This window comes from Limulus polyphemus, unplaced genomic scaffold (assembly GCF_000517525.1).
Source record: "Limulus polyphemus unplaced genomic scaffold, Limulus_polyphemus-2.1.2 Scaffold448, whole genome shotgun sequence".
In the NCBI taxonomy this organism is placed as follows: Eukaryota; Metazoa; Arthropoda; class Merostomata; order Xiphosura; family Limulidae; genus Limulus; species Limulus polyphemus.
In genome coordinates, this window is record NW_013666058.1 from 12,568 (window position 1) to 21,752 (window position 9,185).

Genomic DNA, 9,185 nt, shown 5'->3' on the forward strand with positions numbered 1-9,185 from the left:
GGTTTCTAGCGTTGTAAGTCCGCAGACATACCGCTTTGCCACTGGGGGAGCTCATATTTAGTCATCTATTACTAGTTAAAATCAAAATTATAAATTGATCGATAAATTTTACAATTCATCACATTATCGAAACCACTTTAAAATAGTACTAAATTTCCGCTAGTCGTATTCTGTGAAAATTAGATCTGAGATAAAAAGTTAAGTTGCTATCAAGAAATGCCATAGAATCTAAATAATTTCCTGCTATAATGAATATAAGTATGTAAATATTTAGAAAAATTGGTAAAGAGTTATTCATTTGGATAATTAAGACGAAAGAAAAGGTAGCCGTGTTAATTACAAGTAAAGTCATATTTTTACTGTTAAGTCACAGTATGTGGATTTTAATTTGTATTAATCTCAATTGTCCTACATATTCTAATGAGATGTTGTAATGACTTTATATGCAAAAAATAAATGGGACAGCTTAACCTAACATACACTTTTAACTTTTATTTCTCAAAACTTTTTATACAGATAATTCTGGAATCATTTATCAGAATTGTTAATTAAAATGACATCATTAAAGATCTGTTGACTATGAAATGACAGTATTCCAGGTTCTATATATTTTACTCAACCTTTTCACGGATTATCAGTTACAATTAAATACTAATATTTTTGTATATATTTCACACAAGATTCCAGTAGTTACATAAAAGTATCATATAAAGATGCCACTAAAAAGTGTTTGTTTATATTATATAAAATCTTTAAGTAGATACTTTCTTATTGTACCATTACTTATTTAAAAAAAAAGAAAACAAATTGAGAACTTGAAGAAATTTTGATACACAAATGTGATTTAACAATAACCTCCATTCCAAAAACTCTATAACAAGAACAAAATAATATCTGATGACTAAAACTCATTCTACACAATGTTTCACGTGCGCATTTTTGTTTCGAAATTTCGCGCAGCCTCGTGAAAACTATCTAGCTATCCGTTTCTGATTTTGAACCGATACACAGGAGTAGTGTTTCTCAAACTGGGGTCTCACCTCTCAAGGACCTGCGAGATCATAAAATATATTCCAATGACTGATATTTCAGAGTACGTACAGTAATCTGCTATCATTTTGTGTGTGTGAAGGAGGGGGGGGGATCGTTACAAGCCGAAATATTGTCAGGTGGAGGACAGCAAAAAAGTTTGAGAACCCCTGCACTAGAAGGAAAGCAGCTAGTCAACAACACCCACCGCCAACTCTTGGGCTACTCTAATCAAATAGTGGGATTTGACTGCGACTATTACAACCAAAGTCCGAGCAAGGTTTTTGCGGTTGTGGGAAAAAAACCAATGGACCTTTGAATTCAGTGCGTCCTGTTTCACAAGTGAAACTTCATGTTTTAGTACATGCTCATCTAAATCTTTATTCACTCATTAATTTACTACGTTCTTCTATTCTTCTTTCTGTTCTCACCAACCAACAGGCCCAGAATATCAACGCACCTTTTTTTTTACTCTTGAAAAATGTATTGATACAACATACAAAAAAAAGATACTTTTTTAACCGGATAATTATATCAACTACGATATCGAATACTTAATTACAAACCTGTGTATGTTTGGTTTAATGACACTACCAACCAGAAAAGATCCTGTTCAGACTAGACTTGTAATAACGTATTTATTAGAGTCGTACCCAAGACACGAATTTTTATGTAAGTGAATTTATCTGTATAACGTATTCCAAATTTACTTACGAAACGTGTACCAATTGCAAACGTGTATCACGAAACGGGAAAAAACATTTTGACAAACGATGAAATTACATACAATTTCTATTTTGATGGAAAATATGTATACAATAAACTTACGTGAATTTATTAACACATGAAAAAACAAGATGATGATAATTTTGCTAAGAACGCTATATTAATGGTCAACAAAACAATTTTCTATGATTTTGTATTCGGAGTATGTTGAAGGCAAAGATTTAGTGTGTGGGGGGGGGGGGCAGAAGGGGGGCCAATTTTATTAAATACGCTTTTTTTTTTACCTACAAGAAACGTTTATTAATTTTTAATTGTCAAAATCGTTTAAATTACTTCAAGCTCTCCTTATATAGCGGTGATCTGTTGATGTTTCAAACTATCACTAATCCCCCTCCCCTAGGTCTCATCTGACTGGACACACTTCTTGCGGTTCAAATTACATAGTATGATAACATCACCAGACTACAAGAAAGAATAATTACTTAACACTTTCATGTAAGTGGAGTCATAACGTAGGGAGAAGTTTAAAAATATTCAAACTGATATCTGAGATGAGAGGGAGGTTCCTGTATTGCATTTGTCGGAAGAAATGGAATTAATGATCCTCAAAACACTACAAATATATCGATAGTTACTATAGAACTAAGTATTTCTTCATTACATAAACTAAAAAATTACGAATTTATACACTCTTCCATAGATATGATCACTTGAAACCCTAATTACATGAACTAAAGTTTCTCATTTCTTCTATAACAATGTTTTTTTTTCTCATGAAATATATTATCTCCCTCGTGAAATCTGTTAGGAATGTTATAAATCTGCGAAATAACATTGTTAAACCTAACCCAAAATTTAAAGAAAGTCGAAAAAACACCAGTCTATTTACATCAAACATTGTAAATGCAAATTTTAGCTCACACTTTAATTTATAATGACAACGTTCTTAATAACTCACCTTACCTTGTTTGCCTACTATATACACTTCAACATCAGTTGTGCATGTGTAGTTGAAATAGAAACCCTGACGAACCTTGAAATGTCCCATATAATCTGATGACATTTCAATTTCTCATTACATATCGAGTTTGGTAACCACGTAAAAATACTTTGGTAAACTACATTAACATTAAAAAATATACAGTTTGCAAAATTACTCACGTTTTCGTGTCTTTAAAAATTATTGTTGGTATGTTTTTTTTAGTTGAATAAAAAATACCTACAGTAAAAACATTGAAATGCCCCAATTTGAACATAACACTTATTCCTATTTTGTCTAAAATAACACCATGAACTCCAACGAAACATGGCTAAGTTGTCAACATCACAATTCTTGGTATTAAGACAGCATGACACATGGATAGTTTCTTCAAATTGAATTTTTTTTTTACACAAAAAAATTCTAAACTGTATCTATGTTATCTTCTATACTAAGAGAGAGAGAAAAATAATGCTTAGAACTATTTTGATTTAAGTTAAAAATTAACGTAAAAATACCTTTGCTTCTATCGATATTTTTAACTATGTGTACATATAGATTATTGTAAAAGTTGATTGTTTGACTGTACTTGAAAATCTTGAAGAATTTCATTGAAAAACTTTTAGTAGGTAGTTATTTGCCCTTACAAAATTGTTGGTATTATAAATTCATTGAAAATTTCATGTACAAAGTTCATAAATTTTCACTCAATGAAATGGAAGTTTGTTTATAAACTACTTTTGTAGTAAATCCTTTAAAAAAATCTTGGTTACAAAATTCTTAACATTTGACTTGGCATCAACACACTAAATTTCTATCTAATTCTTACAAAAATAAGATTTATGTATTATAACAATGTCTTTAACTCCAATAGAAACCTAGAAAATCAATTCCTTAGATCCTCACAAAATAAAATTTATGTATAAAAACAAAGTTGTCAAACTGCAATAATGCATTCACAAAACCAATTTTTATTTGACTTTTACAAAATAATTCATTTGAAGATCTGCAAAATTTAATGATGTATTCACATGAACATAATTTATATGATTTTCTTTTCATGTTGATCATGTTTTTACTCTCTTAAGTTTTGAATACTTTCATTTTACAAGCTTCATTAAGGCTAAGGTAAATCACTATAAAACGTTCTTTTTGGAGAAGAAAATGTACATATTTTTTGGGAAAAAAAAAAACCCACTTTGTAGCACTGGCTACACTCCTGAAAAACTACTAAATTATTTTACTTAGATCCCTAAAGGGAACCAAATGCAAATTAAACTTAAGGATTTAAAGCACTCAACTGTTTATGCATTATTTTTCACTGCACTATCATAAAAGCACTATACTTGAAAAACTAGAAATGATCATACTAGCAATGCAAAAACCTGTTAAATGTAGTAAAAAACTTAACAGTTTTTATTATTGGTGCTTATTTCACATGAAAAGCCTACATATAAATAATGTAAAGTAAATAAAAAAAATAGCAACAATAGACTAAGATTTTGCATAAAGCTTTTGTTTCAGATATAAACTTCCTGTTTACTAATGAGACTATAACAGGAAGTGCAGAGAAAAACCAAAACTGTGGTTTAAAGTGTGGTGTTATTAATTTAACATATAAAATTAGGTTATGTATTATATTTTAAATTTATTAAATGATGAAACTGCTAAAAAGTGGAACCTGTTAAATAATTTTACAGCATATTGCCATTTTCATGAATAATTCATTAACAAGAGAACTTCACTTTGATTGGAGGAAATAAAAATTTTAGTGAGACATGTTTAAACCCAATGGTCAATAATAACCTGAAATGTAGTGCAAGTCTAAGAAAATTCTGCAAAAATAGCAATGAATGACATCACATTAGCCAACTGGTTTAAATATTGTATTTTTACATGTGAATGCTTAAACCAAAGTAATGCAAAACAAACAAGCAAACAGGGGCATAGTTAAAGGAGGTCAAATGGTCATCCCAATATTCTAAGGAGTCTAAAAGGTTCACTTCTGATTTTTTTAGTTGCAAAGATTTACCCATGACATTTACAATTCAGCAGCTTATTACTGAGAAGTAAGCTAAGCTTCTCTTTGTTTTTGTTCTCTTTTGAAGGTAAATCACTTAAATACTTTCTATAGAAGAAAAGGTCCATATATTTTTGGAAAAAGACCCCCCCCCCCCCTCCCCACAAAGACCAAATTGTAGTTCTGGGTATACCCAGGAAAAAAATACTAGTTTATTTTAACTACACCCCTAAAGGGAACCAAATATAAATTGAACTTACGGGTTAGAATTATAACTATATTAACTTGAAGTCATGAAGCAAAATTATATGCATAACAAAGTCACTGGTGATATTTTAAAGGCTCAGAATATAACACAATCCTTAAATAATTATTTTAATAATCCAATATCAATATCTAATATGTTAAAATGCTAGCAAAAAATGTTAATAATAGAAAAGGTATCCAACTGATGAATTACAAAAGCCAAAGTTAAATCACTGAAGCTGTTGAATGAAATGAATGTCTACATATCACAGAAGATAGTTTACACATCAACTGTTTAAAAGAAAAATCAAATGAATAAAATTACCAATTATTTTTTTATTCGGGTACCTATATATGGTTAAGACATACATGTATCATATTAGTTATTACAAGATCTAGTACGTTAGTCTTAGTTTACCTACACTTCAGTATCAATAGCCCCATACAGTTAATCCATAGGCTTAGCTGTGTAAGCTATATTACTGGTGATATTTTAATCATCTTTCATTGCTTAGATCTAGTACGTTATTCTTAGTTCACCTACACTTCAGTATCAATAGCCCCATAGGCTTAGCTGTGTAAGATATATTACTGGTGATATTTTAATCATCTTTCATTGTTTAGAATTGCTTGAGTACTGTCTAACCATATTAAATGAAACCATATTAATACCACTTCACTTTTAGTTTTAGTGGAATCTGTGAGAACAACTCAGGTTTGTATCAAAAGTTTTCAAAGGGTGATTAAAATTATTTAATAATGTCAAAGCTCTCTTAAGAGAAACTAATACCAATCATTGCTTATGAAACAGCTAACTCAATTCACAAAGTAACAAGAAAAGAAAACAAATTCTGCAATAATACAATCAAATCTGAATATACAGAGAAATGACTAAATTTACTCAAAGAAAAAAAGCTTTACGTAATTAATGTATTAGCCAAACAACTGTTATCAGGATCCCAGTGAAGGATAAGTGCCATTTGGCTCAAACATTGACCTCAGAATTAGTTTTCACTTACAGCAATTTGAACCATCCCTATTTTATGAATTTGTTTCAAAAATTACTAGATAAATAAGCAGGGAACACGTTCAGTGTTCAATCAAAATAGGTTCTAACATATTACTTCTACAGATACATACAGAAAAAGTCAAAATAGGTAAGCTGGGAATACTTTCATGTTCAGTAAAACAGGACCTAACATGTTGCTTCTATAGATTCATGCAGAAAAAGACAGAATAAGCAGGCTGGTAATTCTTTCACTATTTAGTCCATCACCAATGAAAACAAATTATAACGTATTACTTCTATAGATGCATACAGAAAAAGTCTGAATAAGTAGACTGGTAGCACTTTCACTATTTAGTCCATCACCAGTCAAAACAAATTATAACATATTGCTTCTACAGATACATACTGAAAAGTCTGAATAAGTAGGCTGGTAGCACTTTCACTATTTAGTCCATCACCAGTGTAAACAAATTATAACATTTTACTTCTACAGATACATACAGAAAAAGTCTGAATAAGCAGGCTGGTAGCACTTTCACTATTTAGTCCATCACCAATGAAAACAAATTATAACGTATTACTTCTATAGATGCATACTGAAAAAGACAGAATAAGTAGGCTGGTAGCACTTTCACTATTTAGTCCATCACCAGTGTAAACAAATTATAACATTTTACTTCTTTAGATGCATACAAAATAAGTAGGCTGGGAACACTCACTTTCATATTCAGTAAGACAAGTTCTAACATATTACTTCTAGAGATGCGTACAGAAAAAGTTGGAATAAGTAGGCTGGTAGCACTTTCACTATTTAGTCCATCATATGTCAAAACAGGTTCTAAATTGTTACACTATTAGAGATACATGTAGAAATAAACTTAGAGGGTAAGGAATTAAATTCCTAATTTTATTCTGTAATAAATGTAGGCTTTGTAATAAATCATACAACACTTTAGCATGCATGTACTTCTTTTCCTGCCTCATTCTCCTGGATACATAATTAATTTTTTCTTAGTGGAATTTATGTTTCAGTTAGTTGTTTTCATAACTTTATCTGACATCTAAAATTTCACTTATTCAATTAATTTTAGTTTAGTCTATTTCATTATTCTTGTTGAAATTATTTTCATATCCTGTCACCAGATATATTTTGATTACATGATTCCAAGTCACTATTTTTGGCATGCAAATCTTTACTAAAATTTTTTAGGTGATAATTTTTAAAGTTTGTTGGAATGTTTCTCCAGTTTTTATATTCCAATTGATCTTAAAGGTACTTTACTTACATATAAACATCTCTATAAACTATCAAACTTATCCTTGTACAGCTGTTCTTATTTGTTATCAACCTAGTCCCATAAATTTGATGTGTTAACATCTAACTTTCACTGAATAATATAAAACATAAAGGTATAACACATTAAATGTCATGTCACAATTATAACATTTCTGAACATTCTATAAGCTGAAAATAACAAAATTATGAAATTCTTTACTTTTCATAGACTATGTCTTAACCTTTCAGTCATCTAATGTACATGATAATTACTATTAGTTATACAATGTACATATGCTTTTGTAGTTAAAAAGAACCAAGTCATAAAGGCAGATAATACAATTTAGGCCTCACATGTTGGTAGAGTATTTTCTTTATTTATTCACTAACAATGCTCTTTTTTCTTTATTTACGTAAATCTTTATACACACACACACTCAAATAGCTATCCATTAAAGTGTAAGTACATTTATGTATGATGTATTTAAAATATAAATATTTACATATCTATACATCATATCCCAAGTATTTACAAATTATAATGCATCATATATAAAATGTTTTTCGAATGCATAAATTAATATACAAAAAAAAATTACAACACTAGCAAACATCTTTTACATACCTTCCAGAAAGATTTGAGCATGCATTTCATATAGCTAGTATAAAATGCATATTGAAAAAATACTTTAGACTTTAAAACTTGTCATTTCAGTCAACTCAAATTAAAAAAGAGGGGCGAAGAATTACTTTCATATATTCATTATGGTGACAAATGGTGCCGTAGCTCAAAACTTCCATTTTTCTTACTATTTGTCACCTACTGCAGTAGGTTATGGGAAGATGGCTGCCCTATAGCTCCTATAACTACAGCAGAAAAGAGTTTATAAATACATCTAGATCGGTTATGAAAGAAACTGTTTCGAAATAATATATAAACAGGTTAATAGGTAAAAGAAAAATTGTTTTCATACAAAAATGTATACACCCATATGATACTAACTCAGAAACTCTTCAAGCTACTTCATTGAATTATAATGACTAAATAAGAAAATTAATCTACTATCCAACTTGCAATAAAAAATTTTAATCTAAAATTGTTGGGTGTTGGGATGGAAAAAAAATCAGAAGCTGGAGAGCATTTGGAATGGGAAGAAAATCTGCATTACCCATTCCTACATTCAACCACTCAAAGGGTGGATACATATATAAGTTAGGTGGTGGAATACAGGAATTGGTAATGCAGATTTTCCTCCCATCCCAAATGCTCTCCAGTTTCTGATCTTTTTCCATCCCTATGCCCAACAATTTTATAATGAAAATTTTTTATTGCTAGTTTCTGGACTTTTTTTTTTTTTTACAGTTAGCATCCCAGGTGGCGCTATCTATTGATTGATATGTGTATAGCGCAATATTAAACAATCTGTGTCATTGCATATATTTTGGGCTGTAACTAACCTAGAAAAGGCACATCCCAGGGAGTAGTGAAGTGTTTTGGTGTGCAGGCTGGAAGTAGGCACACTGTGGATTACAAGTTACAGCTGATGGAAAGGAAGAAAGAAAAACGAAAACCGGACTCATTGCTACCGCACTGCCTGATAATCATCAGCTTCCAATCATGTACATTATACCAAAATTTTACATCCTGCAATTTTCAATTTATTACGAGTTCAAAACAACTGGCTGTTAAACCAGCCTCTATTATATTCAACAACTTGGTGAACTATAAAAAGAAAATATAAACTCTAATGAAAACACATACCGGGTAGATTATACATAACAGTATAGAAGTTATTTCTACCATTAAAAAATATCTGCTCAGAATATAATTTTAAATGCAAGAAACCATTTGATTTAACAACTTTATCCACTAAAATTAAACAAGAACATCTTAAGTAAT

The 9,185-nt window shown here is 30.1% G+C and overlaps 1 long non-coding RNA gene across 1 annotated transcript; it reads right to left on the reverse strand.

Annotated features, from left to right (window-relative positions):
- Nucleotides 1–477: 477 nt before the first annotated feature.
- On the reverse strand, nucleotides 478–9,185 carry LOC111085530. The gene is made up of 2 exons (XR_002610352.1): nucleotides 6,687–9,185; nucleotides 478–6,496 (listed from the first exon to the last, which is right to left on the reverse strand). It is a non-coding gene; the product is annotated as an uncharacterized LOC111085530 (long non-coding RNA).